This window comes from Idiotropiscis lumnitzeri, chromosome 2 (assembly GCF_059441095.1).
Source record: "Idiotropiscis lumnitzeri isolate Australia: NSW breed Sydney's pygmy pipehorse chromosome 2, RoL_Ilum_1.0, whole genome shotgun sequence".
NCBI lineage: Eukaryota > Metazoa > Chordata > Actinopteri > Syngnathiformes > Syngnathidae > Idiotropiscis > Idiotropiscis lumnitzeri.
The window spans coordinates 7611793-7625387 of NC_142392.1; the positions used below are offsets into that span (position 1 = coordinate 7611793).

The 13595-nt window shown below is 40.7% G+C and overlaps 1 protein-coding gene across 1 annotated transcript in view; it reads right to left on the minus strand.

Annotated features, from left to right (window-relative positions):
* The window catches only part of LOC148341565 (uncharacterized), a 49397-nt gene extending 38330 nt beyond the window's left edge, over positions 1-11067 (minus strand). Inside the window, exons 1-2 of the mRNA XM_088287791.1 lie at positions 11020-11067; positions 9772-9862 (exon numbers count right to left, since the gene is read on the minus strand). The gene's annotated coding sequence lies outside the window, so the exon portion shown is untranslated. The remainder of the gene's footprint in view (positions 1-9771; positions 9863-11019) is intronic.
* Between the last annotated feature and the right edge of the window lie 2528 nt (positions 11068-13595).

The following is a 13595-nucleotide window of genomic DNA, read 5'->3' on the forward strand; positions in this document are numbered from 1 at the left end:
CAAATGTCGCTTTACGGGTCCGGCACGGACATCGTTGCAATTTTGGAAATATGCGACATCAGGGGCAAAGGAAATGATTGAACTGATTTAATGAACTACTTCGGGATTCACCTGTGAAATGTGCAGTTGTTTTGAAGCGCGATTGGTTGAGGATTTGCTTCAATGGCTGTGCGGCAAATAGATGAGAGTTAATGTGTGCTCGAAAAAAATGGTGAGTCAAGTCTTTTTTTTTTGGGGGGGGGGGGGACGCACACACAGGAAACTGTCGACATCATTAAACATTTATTAACTATAGAGGCGATGTTATAAGCAACATTTTTAATATAAGTATCAAGAGAAGTTAACCACCGCCACATTTGTTTTCCCCTGAAATATTGTCTGAACTTAAAAAATGACCCCCTTTGGAGTGTATTAATCCTTTAAAGTCGATAACGCAAATTATCGCGTCATTTTCTATTTCCTTATTCGGATCACGTGTTGGGCAGCGACAAACCCCGCTGACTTCAGACCAGAGGTGTCGACCTCATTTTAGCTCATGGGGCCACATGAAGGAAAATCTATTACCGAAAGGGCCCCGGACCAGTAAAATCAGGATCTATAACAGGTGTGGGCAAACTACGGCCCGGGGGCCACATGTGGTCCGTTCAATGTTTTGATCCGGTCCGCCAAAATTGAAAAAAATAAATAAATGAATAAACCTTAATAATGTTTTGTTTTCTAAATACTCTGGTGAGTAAAACACAGATAGTTTGTTGTAATGCTTTTGTTCACTTTCATTTCAAATTAAATGTATTTTTTTTCTCTGATGAGGTGAGGTGACCAAAACACTCCATCCATCTGCTCCTGGTCCGGCCCCTCTGTCAAATTTTAGAACCCATTGTGGCCCACCAATCAAAAAAGTTTGCCCACCCCTGATCTATAACATCAAACAATTGGCGTCAATATTACGCAGATTATCGCAATTTGCATGCTGCCCTGGTGTTACCCGATAAAATCACGATTTAAGGTGGTCTTTTAAATCGTTCTTGTTCAACTTGCTCTCCTCATCTGAACATTGCTTGCAAATATCAAGAATAACACTTGGAACAAAAGATTTACGGATTGACCGCCACATTGATTTTACGATCCATATTAAAAGATCTTAGGTTATGGTAAACGTCCATTACATTAAGATTACAGATGCATCTTACCTCGGCCAGTTGGGAAATTTGGGGCGGCCGTACTTATTTTTTATACATCACCAAATCTTCTTGCGGGCCGGATTAAATTTGTTTGCGGGCCCAATCCAGCCCGCGGGCCCTATGTTTGACACCCATGCTTTAAACTGTATTTTATACTTAAGTAATAGGTCACATTAATAGTGCGGGCAATTTTGACTTCATTTATTAATGTGAACCTGCAGCATGTCCTTCTAATTTTCTGCTTTGCTATGTGAAACCCAAACAACCCCGCTGGTTATTCAAGACGCAAGTGTGTAAAGAAGAAAAAAATATTGAGAACAGAGTGCAGCAGCAGCAGCGGCAGAAGCAGCTGTTGCTCCAAGCATAAATTCTGCATCAAAGTTGTACTGTACACACAATGGGGTCTCTTGTTTCCTGCCGTCTTCTGGAGGCAAACATGAAGCAAATAACATGTTTTTTTTTTGTTTTGTTTTTTGGCGTGCGCTCACATGAATGCGGGTCTTTCTAAACCCCGTTGTTCATGCGCAAATGAAAATGGCTGATTTTTAAATTACATTCAGTATATCATGTCACCAAAATCCCAAAATACTGTACATCGCAATCAGCAAAACAACTCAATCACAATTACTGAGAAAAGAGCAGACAAATGTCCCTTTATAAGCGGATATTATCCGACGCACAATTCACAGTGCATTTGGCTACGGGCTAATGTCCAGTTGACAATGCTGACCCAGTTTGGCGTGTTGGCGTGCAAAGAGTACGCACAAAGCCCAGTTTGAGGAGAATGTCATAACAGTATCTCGACTTTGACTTCATAAAAAGGGAAGCCGCACTAAATAGGCTCAACTAAAAATATAAAATCACTGGAGAAATATACTTTGACAAACATGCATAGACACAAGTCTCAAGTTTTGAGCCACCTAAAGAGCACCATATTTTCCAGACTATAACGCGCAGTGGTATATAAGGCCCAGCAACTCTTTTTGAGGAAGAAAAAAAAAAATAAAATAAAATAAAATAAAATAAACCGATATTCAAGACGCACCGCAGTTTTCTAAGTTGAAAAAAATGAGTTGTTTATTGCATGTACAGAACGATTTTGTACTGTGAATGCACATAAAGGAACATAAACAGATTGTTAAAACAGTCCCTTTTAACACGGCAACAACTTTGCTAATTAAAACAGAAAAGACCCGAGAGAGAAAAAAATGTAGATTTATTTAGCGTATTTTCTGAACTATAGAGCGCCCCTAGTGGTGAAAGAAAAAACACAGAAAGCTGCACTGCTGTATTAGCCGCATGGTTCAAAATCGAGGGAAAAAGTAGCGGCTTATAGGCCGGAAAAAACTAATACAAATACAGAGTCATGAGTAGGCGTTGAATGACTAAAGATTTTTTTTTTTTTTGGTAGTTGACGATCTGATGAAAGTCGATCCAAAGTCAATTAATCAATGACTATAGTGTTATTTTATTTTTTATTTTTTTTAGCACATTACAGTAGTTTCAGGCCTTTTTTTGCGTTTATTAAAAGACTTTTTTTTTGTTCCACTTGGAAAAAAATGTCCAATCCACTTCATGTTTTTGTACTGTCGTTACACGTGCATTACAATTGTTCGCCCCTCACATTTGTGCGCCAGGCATACATATATCACAACCACTGACACCTCTGACCCCGTCCTTCTGTCGTCCTATGAACCCAGAGCAGGAAACACGTCTCCCCTGCCCAGGCCCTCGCTCTTGACCGACTCCCGCCCGACAGCCAGACAAATGACTGTCTGCTGCGTTCAATCAGAAACGGTTAGCGCCGGCAACATGAAGAATTTGCCACACTAGTAAAGCTGAAACCACATCCTCCTAAGTTATTGCCTTCCCTGTAATTCAGCTGCGGGGGGGTGAGGGTGTTTGGGGTGGGGGGGGTCTGGGTTGCGCAGAACGGGGGATTTATTGCAGCCGTGTGTCTGATAAGAAATTAATGAGGGCGATAAAGCAAGTACGGGCCGCGATCAAACGGAGCGCGGGATGACGCCACTGAGTAAGAGGGAGCCTTCATCCTCTCTGTGCCGCACGCAGCTGTGGCGACTTGTCGGTTTTGACATGTGCCTCGATGAATAAGACATTTGTATTTTTTTTTTTTTTTGATGATGAATTTGGAGTGGTAACTCATTTAATGTTTGTCAGTGTGGGCTAAGATGTAAAAATACTTCCTTCTTGGGTTGCTACGATTACTGAGCTATGCAATTACAATGTAATTACTGTTTTTGAATAGCGGGCATTCCTTTAATAGACATCTTGCCCCAATAAGTCACCAGGTGCATTATCCACTTCAAATGACGACTAAACGCTCGCCACATTAAGCTGCCTTGCCTTGAGGCTAAATCTAATCGCTCCCCCCATTGTAGAAGTAATTTGCTACTTGAACGACGTGGCTCCGGAGATAAGTACAGTTGTTGGGAATACAGATCGGGAAATGGTGTTAAAAGTAAGAAGTGAGTGAGTACCAGTGTGTGCGCGTCTGTATGTTTTTTTTTCTATTGAACAATAGAACATGCAGCTCTTTTTGTTGGACTTTTCAAATAAATTTGTCCATTTTCAAGGATCAAAGTTGTAAATCATTAAAGTTGGTGAAGAAACGTGTGCTGAAAGGCATTTAAACTAAGTCGGGTTTTAGTGTTTTTGGCTTACAAAATGACGATCGACATAAAATAGACAATTAATAATCGATATCGGTATGGACCTTGAAGAAAGCATACCAGCAGCGCACGTGGGCCAACTTTTATGTCAGGTGTGGGCAAACTACGGCCCGGGGGCCACATGCGGCCCGTTAAATGATTTTGATCCTGCCCGCCGAACTTGAAAAAAATGAACTGAATAAACCTTGTTAATGTTTTATTTTCTAAATATTTTGTTTTTTCAAAGACATATTTTGTTGTAATGGTTTTGTTCACTTTCATTTCAAATTAAATGTTTGTTTTTTTTTCTCAGATGATGTGAGGTTACCAAAACACTCCATCCCATCTGCCCTCTGTCAAATTTTAGAAGCCATTGTGGCCCGCCAATCAAAAAGTTTGCCCACCCCTGTTCTATGTGAATTACACAGTTATACACATCCAGAGTGTCAAAACTTCACATTATTATGTCTGAGAGGCCGATTTTTTTTTCTTCATATAACGAGGTATATGAAAATGCACCTCATGAAGTATCTGGTGACCCTTAATCAATGCTGACTGATTCGGATCACGATGGAGTTTGACAAAAGCTTCGCTATCAGCCCCACACAGTCACGTTTGCTTCAATACAGTGAGTGGCGAAATATTGATCGGAGCGAGACCTCAGCTGAACGCTCTGCAGATAACGGTAACTAAATGATGGATCGCTCAATAGTATCCCCGAGGAGGGCGTTCAAAACAGATCTCCGCTGTCTGGTGCCCGCAATGGCCTCGGGGATGTTAACTCTTATCTACGTGGTATCAAACTGTATCCGTGACTGCGATGGGGATGGGAGTAGTGCTTCGACGCCTCGGGGGTTATTTTTTTTTTTCAGAAATGAGTTGCTCACATCTGCCTTCTTGCATCCCCCCAAGCCCCTCCCCCCTCACCCTCCTCTGTGCCTGTCAAACACTTCAGGCTCACTCGGCCAATGCAAATGCCTGCTTGGTGTTGATTGATAGAGACAGCTGTTGTCGAAATACAAAACGTTTGGGCCCCGCACACACACGCACACACACACACGCACACACAGACTGTTTATAGAGGGTGCAACCAGAGCCTGGTGGCAGATTAACGACTTTACTTTCCAATTAGCCCACTCAGCAGGAGAGGAAATGGCTCTTACTGGCCTCGTGCTTCCTTTCCTCGTTATTTCTGCGTGTATTCCTATAACGGCGTTTGCGTGGTCGGCTTTCTCTGATCTAATTCGAACTTTCTACAGCACTGCCCACGAGCCAATTGCCTTTCACTTCCTGTTGGTGTAAAGAGTCTTCCTGGAGGACGTTTGAGGCTTGGGGCTGCCCTGTGACTTCCAGATGCATGTCAGTTTTGGCTCGTTTAAGTGCACACCTTGTTAAAGACGGCCTGAAATGACTGGAATTGTATTTATTTATTTATTTTTTTGTGATAAGGATGGGTTTTCTTTTTAGTCCTGCTAACTATTTTTACCACACAATCAAGGATTTTGGTGTTCCACAGGGATCCCTCCTTGGACCCATTAACATGCTTGCTATTGAAAATACTGGCAAAAAAAAATATCTAGATTTCTATTTAACTCAATGAGTACCATTGACGGCGAAAGACGTCAAAGATTTTTTTTTTTTTTCCTCGGCTGGTAGTGAATGAGTTAATCAATGTTTGCCAATAATCACTCTAAAACTGAAAACAGTATACTGTATCATAAATTCTGCAGGACATTCTAACTGTAGCATTTTCACACCCACGGTTTCCTATACACTCACATTACTCACTCCAATGCTTTCCGCTAGCCCATAATATTGCCGCTGATTTATTGAAACAACCACCAGGTCATTTAAATTCCACATTCGGTCCACTGGACTCCTGCACAATGTTGCATTCAATACAGCTGTTCTGAGAATGCCCAAGTCTGCATGTTTCAAAGATTAAACGTGTCGAGGTCTACAGCTGTTTGCTCATGCGTACAAAAGAATTCCTCGCTTGCCTTACAGTGTTCCGAACAACTCGCAAAAACTCCGAAAAACGAGCTAACTTTGTGAAAATGTTCCGTTTATGGTTGTTTAAATATATTTGGCAGTTACCTCACTCATGCTGTCGTATTTATGGCCGCATGGGTGATACTTGAGGCCCTTAGGATCGACACGTCGGTGGATTTCACTCAAATTAGAGGAGGAGCTTCTTTGCCAACCCAAATTTATCCTTACACCCATCGAGAGAATGTTTGAATAATCAAATCGAAACCTTCCTCCTTTCTTTGCCGCGCGGTCATCTTGGACACACCAGTCCGCTCGACAATATTCACTCAAGCCCCAGGCTCATTACTCGCCCTTTGGTTGCCATAGGAACCATTGGTTATGGAGAAACACTAATGAAGCATGCAGGGCCGTTATCATGCCAGGCTCCGAGGCGGCCAAAAAACTAAAATGAAGAAAACAATTTGACGACGTGATGTTTGCTTGTTATTAGAAATGGGAGGGGGGGGGGGGGAATCGGTTGACACTTCTGCTCTCATCCGGCCTCTCTCCAGCTCGATATGGTCTTGGCTTACCGTTTCTCCGCCCATGACCGAATCAGCAAGTCTGGGTGAAGATCCAAAGCATTCTTCAAGTGCTTCAAGTCTACATTCTCAACCATCGAGGACATTCGGGATGCTCCGAATCCAAAAAAAGTGCGCATTTTAGAGTGGCCTCTTATCGTAGGCAAACTAACGCACAAGTGTGCGATAATTAATCAAGCTGTCTAATCAGCAGGGAGTGTGTGTATACACACACACACACACACACACACACACGTCACAGTTATGATTTGTTAAGATTAAGGTCGTGAGGCTTGGACAATATTCGTTATGTTTTGTGTTTTACGTTTGGCGTAACATTTCCCGCCGGTGTCCTTCGATCGGACGGTTGCACGTCCCAAATCGATTTTCTTCTGAGGATTCTTATCTCGCAGTGATTCATCGCAGTACTTTTATGTAGTGATGGTCGAATGAAGCTTCAAATTTGCCTCATGAACCAGTTGTTGTATTTTTTGACTCCTCTAGATGGCACTGTTGGTTGAAATAACGAGTTTAAGAAATAGCAAGTCAGTGTGCTTTCAGCCCAATGTTGAACCAACAGTGCCATCTACAGGAGTCCAAAAATACTACAACTGGTTCATAAAGCAGATTTGAAGCTTCATTTACCCATCACTACTTTTACGGTAATTGATCAACATTTAATATAATTTACGATGTCAATATTTATATTTATTAAAATGAGGTCTTCCAGGAGAAGTTTCGTGACAAAAAAAATACAAAATAAAATAACATTATGCCTCCGCCCTACTTGCGCTGGTTGCAGAAGCACAGAAACGTCTGCATGAGGCCGGAGTTAATGATTTATTCAGTGGGGTAAATTGCAAGACGGCGCTCTGAAGAGCTGAATTCAAAAGCATTTTTTTTTTTTGTTTTGTTTTTTAATGCGCAGACGGATTTTCAGGAGATGAGGGGAGGACACGCTTCTATTTAACCGCAGCTCTCGCTCCACAAATTGATGTTGTTTGGGAAGGGATCTCGCTGTGAAGATTGGGGCTCAAGCCTCTGCTTTTAAATCTTGGCATTCATCAATGTCGTTGGGGTTTTTTTTTTTTTTTCTTTATCTGGAGTCTTAGCTTAGCTTCGAAGATGCAACTAATATCAATCTTATCTCGTGTCTTGTCGGAATATCAGGAAATTACTTATCACGTTAACGCCCAAAAATACGAGGCCAGACATAACAACATTCTGTTATGCAAATTATTAAAGGGGACGTCAACTCAAAATATTTCTTAACAAGAATATGTTCTATGCAGCACCGCTAGTCGAAACATTACATTTAGATTAATAGTGCGTTTGCGGAATAGGAGTGAAGCAGTAAAAAGCTCCCGTTTTGACATCTCAGGCGGCGGCCATTTTGCCACAAATGACCAAACAGTTGCTCAGGGCTCAGCTTCAGAAAACAGGTGAGCCGTGATTGGTTATTGCCCTGAGCAACTGTGATGTCATTTTCAGGTGACAAAATGGCCGCCCCCTGAGATGGCTAAAAACGGGTTGCTGAATTCTTATCCCGCAAACACAAATTAATCAGAAGGCCATGTTTAGACTTGACAACCGGAGAGTACTTCCCCATTATTATTTTTTTTTTTTCGCAGCGGGGCTCGGCACCTAACACCGTTCATTGATGTAACTTTCACCACATTTGTCTCTGTCAGCAATTTTTTCACATTTTCCCCTTTATTTTTTTTTAACAACAGTGTGTAATTGTTGAGCATAATGAAACTGCAAATCTGACCTTCTCAGCCATTGTCCCCTATGTTCCATTTACCGCAAACGCTATGAATTTCCCCACGTAACCCAACCCAGGTGCGGACAGACGCCCCGATTAAATGAACTCCACCTAGCCGCTGCGCTTTTGATTCTGGATGAGTCACTGTGCAAGGCTGCCGGAACATCCATAAAGCTGACAGTATCGCTAGAGAGGGGGGGCGGGGGGGGCCCTATACCAGTCTGTGTGACGGCCGTTTGATTATTACGAGGTGGTTATGAAATATAGTCTGAGTAAGAATCACAGGATGGCGAGAGGAGAAAGTGATGAAGCGTGTTCGATTCCAGGGTGACATTGAACGAACCCTCTATACCCCCTTTTTTTTTTTCCGTCCCCACCCTCAACCCGCCACTCATCACTTCCCGCTCATCACGCCGCACTCCATCCCATCTGCGAGGGTCTCGGACGGTGGCATCTCGGCGGCATCGCACAAGCGCACGTCCGACGCTCTCGCTCGCAAGTGTCACAATTATTTTTCCCGCGAACGAGAGGGCCGCTGAAGGATTTTCAGGGCTGGGGGGGGGCGGGGGGGGAGAGGAAATTACAGGAAGACAAGAGATGAGATAAGAGGATCAAGAAGAGGATAAGAGCAAGGATGAAATCAGGGAATGAACACGGGAGCTAAACAGAGGAAGTAAGCAAAGACCAGACTTGTGTCAGGTGGAAAGAAATGGAAGGAAAAAGGATGAAACCTCCGATGGATTGCGAGTTTTTATATAAATGCATCTGCTGCACAACATTACAATTCCAATAACTTACCGGGCTTGTTTTTCTTGTACTACGCACGCTGACATTTAGTTTACAGGGGCAGTAACTTGTTTGCTCGTTCCCCCCGATGGGAATAAACATCGCGGCACTTCCTTCGTAACACCTTTTCAACATTTGCAGTTCAAGGAGACACTTGCAGTTGAACAAATAAACACCCGTAGACAAAATGGAAAAGGGAAGACTAAATATTAACATGGTCATTTTTCCCACTGGATAAAATCTATAAAGTAACAATGAAAAAAAAATAGTTACTAAAATCACTTGTAGCCCAAATCATCGTTCCACATTGAAATGAATGGAAATGCCATTAATCCGTTCCAGACCGCCGAAAAGACACTCTCAAAGCTTTTTGGTATGCGTCTCAGTGGAAAAAGGACAACACAAACATGATGTGAGGGTGGAGGGTGGAGCTGTGTTGTCACGTGCTTGGTCCAGATTTACACCGTCAGAGGGATAAGGCTAAGAAAGCTAAGATGAGAGCCTGAACTTTATGTAGACGGGTCAGCTGACTACGCTACATGAGCAGCTTTTTCCAACACTCGCAACGATAGCTGGACACTAAAAAAAAAATTACAAAATAAATAAATATTGATATTTGCAGTGGATATAAAAAGATGACATCCTTGTTTAAACTACATGTTTTGTGATATAAAAAATTTAGACCAAATTTAAAAAAATAAATACATTTGAACATGGGTGCGAAGACCTCTGACTTAAACCAACTACTACACGTTTCTGTATTATTATGTGTGTGACGTTTCCCATTCATCTCATACACACACTCATTATGAGCCTACCTAAGCCACAGCTTGGATGCTGACTCAGTGTCATCCACACGCTTTCCCAGGAAGTGAAGTGGGCGTCCTAGGGACATGCAAAACTCTCCACCTGACGGTAAAAAGAAATAAAGTAGTCAGTAGTCATACCATGAGATGGATTAGAAATGAAAAACTACACTATGCTTTTTTTTCGTGCAGTAAATTTTACACTATGCTCACACAATTCTTATGCAATATATACCGCACCATGACTGATTCTCATATATTGTAGTCACGTATAATGATAACAGTAAAGACAAAATGAGCTCGACAGGAATCTGTAAATGCTAAATGCCTATAACTTCAACACAGATGAGCTGGTACTTAATACTTATTGGCATGATATTCTAATTGCGACTAAGTAAAGATTTCTTTCATAATAAAAACTGTAACCTCGCTTTTGCACCTCTCTGTGTCAAAACTAATATATTTTATGTTTTATGGTGTGACATTTCACTATACATCCCCCAAAAAATCAAATGTGGGAATCAAATGTTGAAATCTCAAATTTATTTTTATTATTAATCGATTAAATTTTAAATGGTTTACCAACTATTTAATGAAAGGATTTCAAACATATTATGCATTTAAAATAGCTTAATATTTTTGGATAATATTTTTTTTTACAAATTTCAATTAACACATTTTTGAATGGGTTGAATTAATTTTTAAGAAGACTAATAAAATAATTCAATCTCAATTTGCAATTATTCCTAATAAACGTAATTCTTATTGCTCAACAAATTGCCTAAAAATGAAACGTTTAGATAATATTGCACATGTTTTACAAAAGAAAAATCAACTAATTATTTAATTGGCTAAATAAATAAAACCACAAAAAATAATTAAAATTCAAATTAATTTCAACCAATTTTAAATGGAAACGTGTTGTAAAAAAATAATAAATTAAAAACGCAGTCATTCATAAAAACAATTGAGGCATAATAACAAAAACTGGATATAATCGTATATAAACTGATTTGTACATCTTATGCCGTCTGGTAAGTTTTAATTTATTGGAATTGCAATAAAGCAAGTACACTATCTTATACTTATACTCTCTTATTTCTACTGCTAAATATGTTAAGAATTAGACGTCAAAAAGATACTTTATTCACAAGCAAGGGGCTAATGCTACACATTTGCCCCCTACTGTTTAAGCTAGCTAAAACGGCACCGGAGTATCTTGGAAGGTAAAACCACTTTGAGAAAAAAGATCAAACTTACGCTTGTCACAATCCAGTGTGATGAATGTTGACTTCCTGGTTCGTTAGAGTGACCTGCGCAGCCCCTCCCACTTCAAGCTGTCATCCAATCATCTGCCTCCTTACCCACCTGGGTTTCATCTAAACGATTTTGACGATGACTATTTCCATTTTATTATTCATCTTTTTTTATATATATTATACAGTATGATGAAATGTTTCTGTTGTGAATTCATTGCTGACGTAGAAAATCTTCAGTAAAACCGTATGACAAAGTTGTAAAGTAGTTTTGACAAGTGTTTTATTAAAAAGTATGTAATTGTATTTCATTTGCATTTTTTTGTATTGTGCACGACATTTATAAATGGTAAGCCAATAGTAGGTACTGTAAACACCTTTTGGAGGAAGGAAGGAAGGAAGGAAGGCAGGAAGGAAGGAAGACACTCACTGGCACTTTTACAACTCTCCACTAGGTCAACACAAACACCAACTCACATCTGGCCTTGAAACCCTAATTTGAAACTTTAACCCTTGTTTAAAACCAAAACTGTGGTTAGAAATATTTTTGAAGAATTTAAAGAATTTGATTAATTGGATTGGATTTAATTGTTCTGCCTGTCACTCTATGTTGCTGTCAAAGATGAACATGGATAAATCGATTGTCGTCATAGCAACGTGGACATCTTCCTGTATATTTCAGGGTACTCTCAAAATCATCTAACCGAGGGTTATTATCTCATTTAATGTGTGATCTTAAAATGACAACAATCCAAGGAAAACACAAACAACACTGTAAAGAGGGGGGGAAAAAATCATATTTGAATTAATTTACTTCCTGGTTGGACTGTGAAATTTAAAAAAAAAAAAATCAAGAGAAAGTCCGACAGTTTTACACACAAGGCAAGCCACCAGGGAGCCATTCTTATTTGCATTAACTGCTGTTTGGCTCCTGGGAGAAGATAATCCCGCTGTTACAACGGCGTTATCGCGCACGAAAAGAGGAAGTGAGCATTTCACACAAACAAGAGGGAGGCGGGCAAATGGCGAGGAGACAGCTGTGACCTTGAGGGAAGGGAAGGCAGGTGGGTTGGGGGACGTTTTGGCTACGCCAGACTGCCGTTATCACCGGCAGACATTGTGTCACCTGTGAGTGCGTTTCCTTGTTTGCAGACGAAGTCAGCAGCACGTCCACCATGTGTGTTTGTGTACAACAAAAACAGCACCAAAACTGTCGCTCTACGAGAGTGCCTGAGGGCTGAGCAAATATCCACACCCTGTCGACAAATTTGAATTGTCTTCAGTTAAATGGTTATTAATAAACTCTTTTGGAGGTCATCTTGGCTCAAGCGTTTTTTTTTTGTTTCGTTTGGAAAAATCTTCTTCGAAAAGTCCATCAAAAAGTATTGTTGCTTGGTGCTTGTTGATTGTTGTCGCAGTTATTAGTGTTGGTTGTTGTTGCATGAAAATGCCGAAACTTCCCCCCGGGTCTTTATGCCAAGTCATGGGCGGAGAATCTCAGTGTGGGGGTGGTACAACGTAAACTAACTGTTACATTTACGAGGAAAAACATTTTTTTTTTCTAAAAGACTGAACTGTAATAAACTTGAACCTGAATTTAAAAATAAAGGTAAAATCAATGTATATTGCACAGTTTGAACCATTAATTGAGTGATTATTTCACGTACCACTAGAGGGAGCCTGTGTCGCACGAGAGCAGGTGTGGGCAAGCTACGGCTCGGGGTCCACATGCGGCCCATTAAATGTTTTAATCCGGCCTGCCCAACTTGAAAAAAAAATAAATAAAAAATCCTTGTTCATGTTTTATTTTCGAAATACTGTGGTTTTTCAAAGACATATATATTGTTGCAATGCTTTTGTAAACTTTCATTTAAAATTAAATCTATTTTTTTTTTCTCCGATGAAGTGAAGTGACCAAAACGCTCCATCCATCTGGTCCTGATCTGGCCTCTCTGTCAAATTTAAGAACCCATTGTGGCCCGCCAATCAAAAACTTGCACTCGATGGAGCCTCTGTAGCACTAGTTATCGTAGTGCCACACTTTCAGAATCACTGTTTTCAAATAAGCGATAACATTTGTATGCATCTAAGCAGATGGCAAGGACGCACTTCGGCATTTTAATACACTATTCCACCCTATAGCCAGCTTGCTAATGGCTAATTAGCTAAAGTAGAAGTGCCGAATCGGCGTTTAGAAAGGCAGCGTGATATACGGTTTTATCCACTCCACATTGTTGTTACCACTTGGCCCCGATTATGATGGCCTAGAAAATAACACGATGAAGAAAATAATATACGGTAATATGCGATCATGCTCTTGCGTGGTTGTCACGTGCGAACAATCTGTTGCACCAGATGTCCTCCAATAGTAGACTTATTTATTTATATTTTGTGAGAAACAAAAGCCCCTGATGGTAGCATATGATGTGTCATTACCGTGATTATAGCGGCGGTGGTGATTTGGCTTTGTTATAATAACGAGTTCTATTCAAGAAGTGCTGCCGAATTTATAATAGTGTGTTGTGCATCGGCAGGCTTTGTGAGCGCCTCCTGACAGCGTGAAGTAGCAGGTGGCGGCAC